The sequence below is a fragment of the Acomys minous genome (assembly GCF_964271855.1).
Source record: "Acomys minous genome assembly, chromosome: 9".
In the NCBI taxonomy this organism is placed as follows: domain Eukaryota; kingdom Metazoa; phylum Chordata; class Mammalia; order Rodentia; family Muridae; genus Acomys; species Acomys minous.
In genome coordinates, this window is record NC_140490.1 from 99,010,406 (window position 1) to 99,024,808 (window position 14,403).

At 42.5% G+C, this 14,403-nt stretch overlaps 1 long non-coding RNA gene across 1 annotated transcript in view; it reads left to right on the plus strand.

The window, feature by feature from the left end:
- Positions 1-11,170, plus strand: part of LOC311604455 — a 67,146-nt gene extending 55,976 nt beyond the window's left edge. The window contains exons 2-3 of the long non-coding RNA XR_014781503.1: positions 8,091-8,208; positions 10,713-11,170. This is a non-coding gene — a long non-coding RNA (uncharacterized lncRNA). The remainder of the gene's footprint in view (positions 1-8,090; positions 8,209-10,712) is intronic.
- The last annotated feature ends 3,233 nt before the right edge of the window (positions 11,171-14,403 follow it).

The window sequence follows — 14,403 nt, forward strand, 5'->3', positions numbered from 1 at the left end:
CCGGACACAGAGAGGACCTGACAAAAAATGTAGATCTTCTGAATATGTTTAAAGGAGTTGAAGCTAAGCCATGATGTTTAGCAGTTCGCAGTCATTAACAGCTTCATTAAAAAAAAAAAAAACAACATTTATTTCTCACCTGTAGGCCAGAAGATCTCATTACAGATGGTTGTGAGCCACCACGTGGTTGCTGGGAATTGAACTCAGGACCTTTGGAAGAGCAGGCGGTGCTCTTAACCTGTGAGCCATCTCTCCAGCCCAACAACTTCTTTAAGCTACGATATATTCAGCCTACCCCATCACTATAGACCAAGCGCCTCAGTTAGGGTTTCTTCGACAGCTCTGATAAAGGAAAACATTTAATCAGGGCTGGCTTATAGTTTCAGAGCTTTAGTCCGTTATCATCATGGTGGGAAGTGTGGTGGTGTATGGGGAAAACCTCAAAGCCCACCCCCCGCAGGACACATTTCCTTCAACATACCTACTCCAAGAGAGCCATGCTTCTTAGTTGACCCACCTTGTAATGTTACTCCCTGGTGTCCAGGCATTCACACACACACACACACACACACACACACACACACACACACACACACCACACACACACACACACACACACACACACACACACACACACGAGTCTATGGGGGCCAATCCAATTCAAACCGCCACATCAAGGCACACCTTACGCAAACAGACCCATGGGCGCATTCTCGGGTACGGCGTGCTTACTGACCCTGAAGCTAGAATTCTTCACCGGAAGTTCCTCTGTGATTAGGGCCCTGGGATCACAGCTAGAATAAGAGTAAGACTGTTTTAACAGCCTGGAAGCCATTCCATACAGAAGCATCCAGAACAAGTGGCATATACTGATACATCCTGTCTACCATTGTACTTGTTAGTTTTTGTCAACGAGACACAAAGTTGAGTCTCCTGGGGAAAGGGAACCCAAACTGAGGAATTGCCACCATCAGATTGCCCTGAGGGCATTTTTATTGCTTAATGATGCATGTGGGAGTGTCCAGCCCACTCCTGCATTGGGAGTCTACTTGGTGGCATTAAAAAAAAACAACAACAACAAAAAAAAACAAGCCGAATAAGCCGTGAAGAGCAAGGCAGTAGGCAGCATTCCTCCATGGCCTCTGGTTGAGTTCTTGCCTCTAGGTTCCTATTGAATTTTTGCCCTGCCTCAGTGATGGCCCATGACTTAGAAATGTAAATGGAAATAGCCCTTTCTTTCCTTTTTTTTTTTTTTTTTTTTTTGTTTTTGTTTTTTTGTTGGTGCTTCATCACAAGCAACAGAAAGTAAACTAGGGTGCCTGCCAGTTCCCACTTTTGTTAGTTCGAAGTTGAACACTGTAATTAAATCCAGTAGGTCTTTAATGTGCACATCTGTTCTTCCCCACAAGAGGGCTGGACTTTGAAATGCTGTCAGCCAGTGATGTGAAATAGTTCTCCAAACAGCATTTCGTCTTAGCATACTGTGTTCATGTGTGTGCTTACGCATGTGCACGTAGGCATGTGTGCATGTATCCCCCTTTGCAGATGCAGTAACACACAGGAATAAAAGGCAAAACAGAATCTGTTGCATGTTTCCCATGAGCCGGTACTTGGGGGGAGTGATTGGCAGACTGGATTACAGTGGTATTATTAAAATTCATGAGCCAGAGAATTACCGGTGTGTAATATTCAAAAAAATTCAGTGGGTGCTAAGTATCTCTGACATATTCTCTAACACTTTAAGCATCTTGGGGGAAATGTTAGAAGTCTGTCAGGAACATATCGGATTTTCCTAAAGCATATGGTAATGAAATAGAGTATCATTTTATGAGGAAATATTACCATTCTGGCTTCCTGGCCCAACATAGCATGATCATTTTCTATTTCCCTTTTGTAGTTGTCTTTCTTTTCTTCCTGACCGCCACTGCCCCCCCCCCCCATTTTATTAAGATGAATTTGGAAGAAAGTCACTGTTTCTCCCTTTTCTCTTTCTTTTGGCCATCTCTTTGTTTTCAGTCCTTCATTCAGGGCCTTTTGTTTTCTGCAATGAAGTGTTTCTGCCGAGACTCAAGGTTCTGGATCTGTGTTTTGGTCAGTTTTTTGTTTGGACTACACTGAGAGTTTTCTTACTCTCCTGCGTGGTGTATGTGTGGCCATTTCATCCTGGCTCTGAAGTGGTTGCTTTTATCTCAGGCCTGGCTAGGTTACAGGAACGGCAGTGGCCATTCTTCAGCTTGCACGGGCGAGAAAGTCCATTTTTGTTTCAAGAAGATGATAACTAGAAAAACAATATACGCCACTGGGCCCTCTTGCCACATTCTCTGTTTGGTCCCCTTGAGCTCCTTTTTAGCATTGGCCGTATTCCCAGAGCTGGCCCAACCTACATCACCCAGCTGCGGGCTGTTGCAGGCTGGCACCCCCTGGGGATGTCTGGTTGGTAGGCTCAATTTACACATTCTTGGAACTGTCATATTAAACTGTCTCCTAAGGCTACTAAAGAGTAACACGCCATTGCCCAAGGGCTTTTGTTGTCTTCAAATTTTAGAAGTCTTGTAGGTGTTTCTGGTTGGCTGTGAATTTCAAGCCCTTTGCTCTGTTCTTTCAGTGATTAAAACCTGGTGAACTTGAATAAACTGGTCCTCAACACAGCTCCCTGTTTCAGCATCTCTGAGGCAACACAGGATTGCGTCCTCTCCCCGCCGTGAAGATGATGAAATTCTCTCCCTCAAGGCACTTTTGGTTCAGTTTAAGTTTCATACTGGAAAATGTGCTTAGAAAAGATGGCTGAAAGTGGACCAAACTTCATGTTTCCTCAGGGTGGTGAAGAGAGTTAGCGTGGACTTGACTCAGGACAGGGGCTGGAGGACACTGCCTTTCTGGCAATTAGGAACCAGGGACAGTAACAGTTTACCTACAAACCCTGAAAAAAATACAGTTGAAAACATCTATAGACAGTATTTTTAAAGTTATCATTATGAGGTCAGGCTTCAGAGGAGACATTTGGGAACAGAAGAAAATGGCTGGTCTTCATTTAAATCTATCAGTGACTTCAGTTGTAGATGCGATTGTCTTTTTCTTGATTTTGAAGAGATTTCTATACAGGACAAAAATGTCAAAACCTCCTCTCTTCACATAAGAGAAGTCAGCAGGCTCTAAAATGCCTTCTTGAGCCCTTCCATCCTGAGACTCTAAAGCAGTGCTTCTCAACCTGTGGATTGTGACCTGCACAGAGCTCACATACCAGGTATTTATATTACCACTTGTAACAGTAGCAAAATTACAGTTACGAAGCAGCAGCAAAATAATTTTATGGTTAGGGGTGACTACAACATGAGGGACTGTATTAAAGGGTCACAGAATTAGGAAGGTTGAGAGCCACTGCTCTACAGTGTTCCTGCCAAGGATCAAAACCCAAACAGGTCACCATGGCCAGTGGTACCGTGAAAGGAAAATTGTCTTAGAAATATAAACATGAGATAAGATGACCCTCACAGGACTGTGACAATCTTGGCGTTCTTTCTTTCCCACTTTTCTCATTCCTTTTCTTTCTCAGTTTCTATGATCTTTAGATTCAGTCCGTTTTCCGTAATAATGATAACACTGTATCTTTTACTTTGAAGTTTATCTATCTGGAACCCGAATCTCTGTGAAGGCACTTAGGTCAACCCATAAATGTCACTGAAATATCTAAGGCACAATACAGTTGATGCAAAAAACTATTTTCTTGTCAAGCATAATAGTGCATGCTTATAATCCCAGCACTCGGAAGGTTGAGATAGGAGCATCTTGAGTTGGAGACTAGCCTGGGCTATATAGTGACACTCTGTATCTTTGTTTTGTTTTGTTTGTTTGTTTGTTATTGGTTTTTTTTTTTTGAGACAGGGTTTTTCTGTGTAGCCTTGGCTGTCCTGAACTAACTTTGTAGACCAGGCTGGCCTCGAACTCACAGAGATCCGCCTGCCTCTGCCTCCCGAGTGCTAGGATTAAAGACGTGAGCCAAAAATATCTTCCATCATAAAGTTAAGAGGTTAATATCCACACGTGTTTACTTAGTCATCTTGTATCTACTTCGTTACCCAGTTATACTGTGCTTAGAGACCTCTCTTCCTTTGGTGGAGCTGTTTGCTGGTTCCTGTCTCTAGAATGTTCTTATTCTTAGTTCTCACTGGAACTTTTCTTACTGGTTAAAAAGCCCAACTCAAATGCAGCTTCTTCTAGTAAGGCACTTTCAACAATCTTTCCAGCCTTATTTTTGAAACTTTTAACAAAAATTGACAAGAGTGCCACCCCCAGCCTTAGGGCCTATATGGCTGTGAAAGAACTTGTTTTTGTTTGTTTGTTTGTTTTTGTTTTTGTTTTTGTTGTTGTTGTTTTTGCATACTGGGAGCTGACTGACCTTTAACATTTTCAGTGGCTACCTTTTGTTATCACATAGAAGGGTGTTAATTAGGTTGTTTTCTTTTCTGGAAATAAAACCAAAAAAGAAAAAGAAAAAGAAAAAGAAATAAATATCAACAGAGGCCTTTTTCCTTTTCTTCAGGAAGTCAATTATTGCTCCCCCCTCCACTCCCCCCTCTCAGAGTTATTTGGTGGGGTTAGATTTTTTTTTGTTTGTTTGTTTCTGTTTCTTTTTAAAAATCTTTAAATACGAATGTGAACAATCTAAGACAAACTGCTACAATTTAAAGGAGTAAACAAATCCTTAATTTCAAAATGTGTATCTATTGTTAGTAACTGAAATTACAAGTGGCTAAAATCCATTTTCTGTATTTGTTTTTCATTTCCCTCACCCTTTATTTTGTGAATGCTCAGGAAGGGCAAATGAGGCTTGGGCAAACCAAAGTGATTCCCCAGAGTTGGTTACAAAATTCTGGGTTTGGAGAGTTGGGTCCAGGTAAACACACACAACTTTCCCCTGGCTTTTCATCTTCTTGCGTCCTCTACTGGCCCGTGAAGTTGCTAGAATGTCTCCTTGGGATTGCGCACACATGGAATGAAGTATTGATCACCCAGCATGCCCTTTCCTCCTCCTGACCAAGTCTCCTTTTGCTTCCATAGACAGGAAGAGAGAAAAAGTGAACTATTAGAACTGAACAGTGAGGTGGCAAAGACAGTGAGGACAGTCACTCAGGAAATCTCCAGGATGGAGAGATGGTTCAATGGCAGAAGGCGCCAGGTGCTCTGTCACAGGACTTATGTTTGATTCTCAGCACCCTTATGGTGATCCACAACTGTGCTGCAACTCTAAACCCAGGACACTTCTTCTTCCCTACTCAAGCACCAGGCACACGTGTGCACAGACATATATGGAGGTAAAACACTCATATACATAAAGCAGTAACAGTAAAAAAAAAACATTTTTCTTTTAAAAATATCTGAAGTATACTAACTGGCTTTAATTTGTGTTTAATTATTGCAGGAGGTTGATTTGTAAAAACAAGTTATTCTCCAGTCTGAAAAAAAAAGCCATATATACTGATATACTGGTTTTCTGTCATTAGTGGCAAAGGTTATTTTCTTCACAAATGAGGATGAGTCCTGGACTATCGGAGACAGGATATTCTCATGTTTGCTAACTGACTTGAGAGAGTGAACTGGGCTGGATGTTAGTGATAATGGTAATTTTCCTGGACTGTGGTGATTCCACAGCTCATATCCCACTTAAAGGTGGTCAGCAGCATTCCTGCTCAGGGCTTTTAAGTGAGAGTTTATGCTTCTAGGCAATGTGCAGAATCCTCCAATTAAAGGCTGGTATTCACATCAACATTTGGTATCTGGCCACCATACGCCCCTTGCACGAGTTGGGGTTGTCCTCAGATAGCAGATGTCACTGGGTTTTATTAAATTTAAATTTTCATTCCCTAATTGGAAATGATACAGAAGCCCTGAGAACATGAGGGCAGCCTACGAGGCATAATTCTCGCACGGAAGTCTTTGGGACATCGTCTGGGCAAGCCGCTTTAGAGTCAGCAGCACTGTGAGTGTTTGAGCCGGGATAGAGGCACCTGCTACGCATATGATATGTTCTTCCTAAGGCTCATGGGATGCGGGCATGCTGACCAGTGGGTGGATCCAATCATTGAGAAGTAATTGAGCCCTGAGGGCTCTCTCTGACATGATCAGTGGATTCATCCGCTGGGGGGGATCCATAGTTTGATGGCGTCACAGGGGGATGGTGGAAAGAGGTAGCTAAGTCCTGGTTGGAGGAAGTAGGAGACTGGGAACCTTCCTTCGCCGGTACGCTCTGCCCCTGACCCCTTTCCTTTTGTCTCCTTGTTTCCTGTTGACCTGAGGTGAGTATCTCTCTTCTACTACATCCCTTTGCTGTGATGCCTCTCTCTATTGTCACAGGCATCAAAGCAAAGGATCCAGATGACCGCAGATTGAAGTCTCTGAAGCTTTCTTCGTTTCAGTTGCTTTTCTCGGGTTATTGTTCATTATGTCATAAAACTAACATAGGAGTGAGGGACACAACACGTGAGGATGTGTCAAACACTGGTAATCTTTCATATCTGTTGGAAAATTCTACTCAATATTGAGCCCGGGCAGCTACACTGTCCACCAACACAGCTTTAGAATGATGCCCAAGTGCAACTTAGCCACGGGCTCATCATGAACAACCGCTAGTCAGTACAGCTACAGTCACATAGAAAACCGCAGAAGCATAGATATAGGGTAGCCAAGTAAAAGCTCTGGTTAGAGAGCATCCTCTTATATCCCAGAATCTGGCTACTCAAAGGGTGGACTTCAAAAACAGCAGCATTAACATCTCCCAAGAGCTTGTTAGAATTTCAGGATCTCAGCACCATCTTAGGCTGAATTCAACTGTACATTTTCATAGACTTTCCACACAACTCGTGGGAACCGTACAGTTAAAACAAGCATTGTTTTTGGAAAACTGTATCTCCCTTTGACCTCTACCATATCTCGCATTAGAAACTCCTAAAAGATATTTTCTTTTTTTCATGTTTTTATCTTTTTTCTTTTTTGTTTAACTAATTTATTCAGATTACAACTAAATTGTTATCTCATCACTTGTATCCTCCTGTTCCTCCCTCCCTCCCTCTTTCACTCTATTCCCCTCCCCTAGGTCTATGACCCGGGGGGACCTCCTCCCCCACTATATGGTCATAGCCTGTCAAGTCTCATCTTGGTAGCCTGCTTATTCTTTCTTTGTCTGCCACCAGGCCTCCCCACGAGGGGAGGTAGTCAAATATGGGGCACCAGAGTTCATGTCAGAGTCAGTCCTTGCTCTCCACACATAACTGTGGAGAATGTCCTGTCCATTGGGTGGATCAGAGTAGGGGTTTGAAGTTTACTACTTATATTGTCCTTGGTTAGTGTAATAGTTTGAGCAGACCCCCCTGGACCCTGATCCACCTGTCATGATGTTCTTCTTGTAGGTTTCTAGGATTCTCTGGATCCTTCTATTTCCCCATCTCCTATATTACTCTTACCTAAAGTCCCAGGGGGAGTGTCCTCAATTCTATCCCAATCTCCTGGTAAGTGAAGAGTTTCATGGGACATGCCTTTGGGGCTAGTATCCTATTATAAATGAGTATATACTAAAGGATATTTTCTAAATGCTACTAGCCTATTTCTTTATTAAGGGCACAGATCACACTAAGGAGGAAAATCCTAGTTCTCTGCTTAGAAATTTTACTCCTTGATTATAGTAAAAAAAAAAAAGTTGTATGGAATAGAAATGGAAATTTTTAAACATTATAATAATGATAATCAGGGCATCCCAGAGTGACTGAGTTTCTTCCAGGTGCCTGAAGTGGGATTATTCTACAAACGCTATTTTATTTAGGCCTCAAAATAACATAGAAGGAGAAATCATTGCTATACTTATGCCGTGCATGGCGAGGGCGAGGAAGCAAAGGTTCAGTAACTTTTGCCAGACCAGAGGAGGGCAGAGCAGACGCAGCTTTGATGTGCTGCACTCCTGGGTTATTATTAGACATAAACTGAGGAATGAAGAAAATAAGGGAGAAGCTAGCAGAAAGTTGCTTCCAGCTGGGAGGCTGCCATCCTCCCAGTGGTGTGGAGGGCTCATCCGTCAGCATCTTCATCATCTTGTCCCGCAGATAAAGTGCTTCCTCTGACAATGGCAACTACCTTCAGCTCAAGGTTCGCCCTGGACCACAAGGCACAGTAGCTTTTCATCTTGATCGTTTATTGATTCATCTGCCCGGAGATGAAAAGGCGAGAGGGAACATTCATTTTTTTTTTCTTTTTGCTTCTGACAGCCATTTTGCCTTTTCTTCTAAAACAAAGGGAATTAAGATCTCAGGTGAATGGAAAGAAGATGATTGAGAGTCGGGACAGGGAAGAAAGAGAGGAAAATGCCACCCCCGCTTTTCAGATTTTCCCCTGATGAGCGGCAAAGAGCTGAGTGGATTCTGAGGCACAGGAAGACGTGGTAACAATATAATGAGACCACCAGACAGCACTGTTATGGGGGTGATGGACAATATGTAATTACTTTTAATGCACGTGTTTAGTTAGGACTTGAAACGCATCACAGTGCTGTCTGACATTATAGAAGCTGAGGGAATTAACCGTCATCCTTGGCTATGGAGACAGACACTCGAATAAGTATCCCTCCGGGGGATATGAACTCAAGGAGAAAAGCTTAATGAAGCCAAGTCAGTGCAAGAGAAAGTGGGGGTGTCTCCTAATAAGCCAGCTTTGAGATATTTCAAATCACTCCTGAGAGGAGGTGAGTTAGATTATTCCCGCATCCTTATAGGAAGAGATATCTCAGGCTATTTTTCCATCTTCTCTCAAGAACTGGCTGTTGAATGTTATGAAAAATATATATTTTTGGACTAATACCTAACAATTAGCTTCAGGAGACACTTAGTTAAATGTCTTGCAAGCAGAAGGGACCCATCAGACAAATAAACGAAACATGTAAGTTCTCAACCTGTGAATCGTGACCCCCTTTTGGGGTTGAATAAGTCTTTCACAGTAGTTGCTCAAGACCATCAGAAAACATAGGTATTTATATTATGATGCATAACAGTAATAAAATTACAGTTATGAAGTAGTGATGAAAATAACGTTACGGTTGGGGGGCGGTCACCACAACATGAGGAGCTGTGTTAAAGGGCCACATCATTAGGAGGGTTGAGAACCACTGGTCCAGATGCTTAGTCTCTGGCCATACATAGCACTGCCCACACAATTTAAAAGACCCTTCTGGATCTGGGAAAGAGGGGAGGTGTGTGTTGGGGGCTGGGAGTGGAGGTACGGGGAGGAGAGGGATGAGGGACGTACTGTATAAGAGAATAAACTAACAACTGACTGACTAGCTGCCGTTCCACTAGCATCCTTGAAGAATGTTGCTCGCAGAACCTGGGAATCTGTTAGCATCAGGTTAATTGAGAAGCATCAGTACTTTCCATACACGTTGTCAAAAGCAGGTGACTGTGCCTCATGGGTCGTTTCTTGGATTTGAGAATTAATTAACGTCTTACAACAGTTTATTTAGAAGCCCGCATAGAATCACGCATCTAAACTTTCAGAAGTATCTCTTTTGGGTAAGAAAAAAAAAGTTGCCCAATCTAAAGTTCTTCCCCTGGTTCATCAGAAACTCACAACTTCTCACCGAATGCTTAGGTTGTCGCAAATACAAACATAGCACACGTTAAATTCTGCCTCAGTAGGTAGCATATAAATACATAATTCAGATTTCGAATCATTAAAGTCACAGAAATATATATATTTAAAGTCTTTGGCTTTGTTTTGTATATGAAATGTATTTTGGCTCTCAAAGTGCTATGTATATAAAATACTAAAGGTTACTGAGTACTTTCTATCTGTAAAAAGGCCTTCTAAAATGTCTTTATAATCAATTTTCCACTTAGAACGTGGACCGAGAAAAAGGCCACAAGTTTCCAGCCTTGAGTAGAGATTCGTCTGGTCATGGGAGAAGTGTCCCTCTGTCGTCAGATCTAGACGTCTTCCTCCTTGGAAGCACCTGTGTTTCCAGATAGAGTCAGGCCCAGCACTGGGAGACAGCCTTGAGGTTCCTAGTTCACCTCTGGAGACTGGCTGGTGATGACCGCAGTTATGTGACCCAGGGCGAATTATGTGAACTTTCCATGCTCCACTTTCACAATCCGTGAAGGGAGGATAATAAATGACATCACCGTTATAAGAGTATTGGGTGGATTAAGTGAGGTGTGGGACTTGACGCAGTGTTCTATCAAAAAATGCTCTAAAACACTTAGCTATTTTTACAACTAATAGCAGGAGAATAAGACTATCTTCATTTTGTTGTTAAATCAATTTAATTATTAACATTTAGCTTACTCTTAAAATAACCTCTTTTTTATATGGCCAAAACATAGTTGCTATAGTTATAAGTTATCAGTACACACAGCAAGAGGGGGAAAAGGCTCCATTTCACTCAGAAACATCATTAGTCTTTATGATACCAACCCATCCACATACACAAAGGGAACGTTTTCCCCTATGATGCATAATCTCATTTATGCCACAGGAAGATTCATGACTCTATATATGTTTTTGTATTCCTTTATTTAAGTTTTGACTTAGATGTTCAGAAATCTATGTCTTCATACAGATAACTGTTAATTTCTGTGTCTAAAAACGAGGGAGGGGACAACTTTATGATTTCTACCAAGTGCTGGGAGTATTGAATTCCGATTCACCTAAAATATAAACACACTTTACTACAGAGTACTGCATCCTGCACAAGCTTGGTTCCTGGAGCCCTGGCTAAGATCAGGGAAAGAACGAAGAAAGGACAGACACACCGACACATACAATGAATCTGAGATTGGTGCGGTTCTCTAATGTCACGGCTACTACATTGTGGGACCTCAGCATATAGACTGGGCACAGCAGAGTGGCCGAGGTCAGGCCAGCTAGTCTCTGTAGGGGGACGAGGAAGCTGCAGCTCTTGGTCTTTGCACACACTGCTCAGTTGTTCATACACACCCATGTTCAGCCTGTAGAGAGCAGCTTTACTGTCCCTCTTGAGCTTGGCCCATATGGATAATGGCTTTGCCAGTATTCCGTGAGCCATTTGGCTTCAGAGGCCACGTCTATGTCAAAATAAAAATTCACTCTGGACGTCACTCACTCAGGGCTTCCTCCACTCTCTGCAACAGATATCACTGTGTAGGAATCATCTTCCAAGGATGTCATATTAAGAAGCATTGCATGCATGTGTGTGTATGGTTTATGTCTAGACGCTTATGAATGTGTGTGTGTGTGTGTGTGTGTGTGTGTGTGTGTGTGTGTGTGTGTAGGCCAGGGATTGACTTTGAACATCTTCCTCTGTCATGCTTCCTTATTATTATTATTATTATTTTGAGACAGAACATCTCTTTAAACTTGAGGCTCACCATGATAGCTTGGCAAGACTGGCCAGCAGGCCCCTGGGATCCACTTGTCTCCATCCTGAAACATTGGGATCATAGACATGTGCTGCCATGTCTGGGTTTTACCCAGGTCCTGGAGATGTGAACTCAGGTCTTGTTGCTTGCTCACCTAGTACTTTACAACCAAGCAAGCCAACTCCCCAGCCCTTCAAGGGCCTTGTACACGGTGGGCTATTGGGGACATAATGTGGCTCTAAGCCCATCCTAATCTTTCTTTGCTGTGCTAACTGCTGTTTTTCATTCTTGTCCTGGTCAGCCGCTGGCATTTCTGAAGTGCATGTGGTTTACTACGGTGTGCTAAGACAAAACCTCACAGCAGGACCATTTTCCTGGGGAGAATTTGATCACGCTGGGAGCAAGGACTGCACCTTGCAGTGGCTCATTCTCCCTATCCATCCATGTACTGTGCTTTCAGCTTTGAAACAGGATGATGCGAAAGGGTCCTAGAAGGTTCCCTAAAGTAACATCCACAACTCAGGGAAAGTTAACTTGGTGCCCTAAATGAATTCATCATTCTCTTTTACTTAGAAGAGGCAATTGATAATTTTTTAATGTATTATAGCCTGAAGTATAGTAGAGAAAAAAATCTTGTCTTTGCTTTTATGCTTTTATGGGATTAAACATTTTTTCATCTTGTTGGCATGTGCCGTCTTGTTGGTGTCAGTACAAAGTGTGTTAGTGCAGAGGATGAAAGAAACGCCCTAAACCCAGAAAGCTCTCCAGCAAGGGCTATAAAGCTATCATCCGCCTGAGCTGTGTAATTAAAGCTTCGATGAAACACATATTAAATAAGGATTTTTGAAGAAGCCTTCCTTTCCTCTTTCTCTCTTTTGGAGGAATAATTCATTGAACTGAAATTGACAGAGGGAAGAAAATGTACCCAGGCCTGACATTTTGTTTGGAAACAATTAAGTTCTGCCTTTCCTCAAATATAAATTGTGCAATTAATGGGAGAACTTGGCTAGAGCAAAGATTGCTGACAAAATGTAGCAAGAGATTTTTGAGCTATTCTTAGTCATTATGCTGTTTGTGTTTAATAACATTAACATGAGCATTGACTTAATGGAAGTGTTCGGCTCAGCTATAAGGACAGAATAGCTGGGAAACATCCAGTTTTTAGTAAATAAACAAAATAGCATATACGCACACACGATCAAATACCTAACACTGAAGAAAAATGAGAAAAAGAAGGTGTCTTCACTGACTTCAGATAGGATGCAGTTACTTTAGTATGTGGAACACTTTGACTTTAAAAAATTCTGTACATGTAAAACTTGTTCTAGTGAAGGAGAAAAAAATATCATTTATAAACCACTTGACCACTCTTTTATTTTTCTTTCAAATGTATGTACATGGCTGACAGTGTCCTATAACGTTTTTTCAATCTGGCAAATAAAATTAGAGGAATGGCTTTAATGGATAAGAATGATTTTTAATTAATGTCTTGAAGGAAGAAAACATGGATTCTTCTAAAGTCCTCGAAAACGCTTGAAACCAACGCCCCCTCTTCAGTCTGTTGCTTCCATTACAGCCTTTCCCTCCGCATGGCTGGGAAGTAAGAGGCAGTGCGCAAGGAGGGTCCTTGTCAAGGGCTGCACAGCGCCCGCCTCCCGGAAGTGGGTGTGTGGTAATAGGACCACAGGCACCTAAAGCCTTTCATGCTAACTAACAGTCGAGCATCTGTGATCAGCTGTTTCCCATCGGCAAACGCTTCAGTCAGATCGAAGAATAGTCTCTGAGTCATCCCTGCGATTGGAACTTAAGCTTCCATCTTCCCTTGGACCGTCTTGGAAAAAAAAAAAAAAACAACCAAAACAAAACTCAATTTCCCAGTGGATGTGCTTCCTGCGGCTCCGCCACATGCTCAGGTTCTCAACTCCTCGACACTAGGAAGGCTGTTTCCAGTCCGACTTATGACTCCTCCAAGAAATCAGACGCTGCTGTTTCCTGGCCAGAAACGGGGACAGAAACGGGCAGGCAGGTGCTACCTCTCACCATGTCCATCTGTGGAGAAGGACTTCAGAACCTAACACAGAGACTTCAGTGTGTGTGTGTGTGTGTGTGTGTGTGTGTGTGTGTGTGTGTGCTCGCGCGAGCACACGAGTGTGCCTTCTAAACTGTGCCCTTAGGGCTTGTAACAATATAAATAAAATAATCCACATACAAAGCTTCAAATGAAGGAGAAACAGTACCCAGCCCTCTCTGGGCCCAACCCATTCCCTCTATCTCTTTATTTCCAAAGCTTATGCTTACACGTTTTCCAAACTTTCTCCTCTTCATTCTAAATAATGTCCCGATGTTTCTAGGCTTTAAAATTTTCAATAATGTCTTCTGACTGCTTAGTAATCTTTCAACTTTGTATGCATAGCCTATTGAGCTAAATCCCTTTTAGGTTTTGTTGTGCTCCTATCTGAGGCACATATTCTATCGGTGACTATTGTAAAATTTTTCTTCCCTTGCTGCTAACGTTTGTCTCCTTGTCTTTTCGCCTTGCTTTGTATTCTTTTAATAGATGAATAGTGGTAAGGGTCTGGCAGGTACTTTTTGAATACTCCATGCCAAGGGTTGAGGTAAGTGATTTGTAGGAAAGAGGTTGGGGGGGAGTGAGAGGTGGAGCACACAGCTTTTCCTCTTAAAGGGGAAGGTCCACATTCCACGGCACCACCCGTTGTCTGTCTGCTGGCTACTCCGTCATCTTTTTATCTTGTGTATTTGGCATTCCAGCCTCACCATGCCTGGATCAGATGCTCCAAGGCCTACAACGCTGGGCTCTCCTCACAGATGCGCTCGCTTATGCCTTGGTTCGTTTGGTTCTTTCACCAAACTGTAGTAAGCCTCTGTGAAGGTACGGTCCCCTGCTTGGGATATGTTTATAAAGCTTATAACTGTTTTGTGATGAGGTCCTGAAACAGAACACCAGCGGTGAGAGTGTGCATGTGTATAGCAGTCACTCAGGTAGAAAAAGGTCTACGTAAGGGCACCG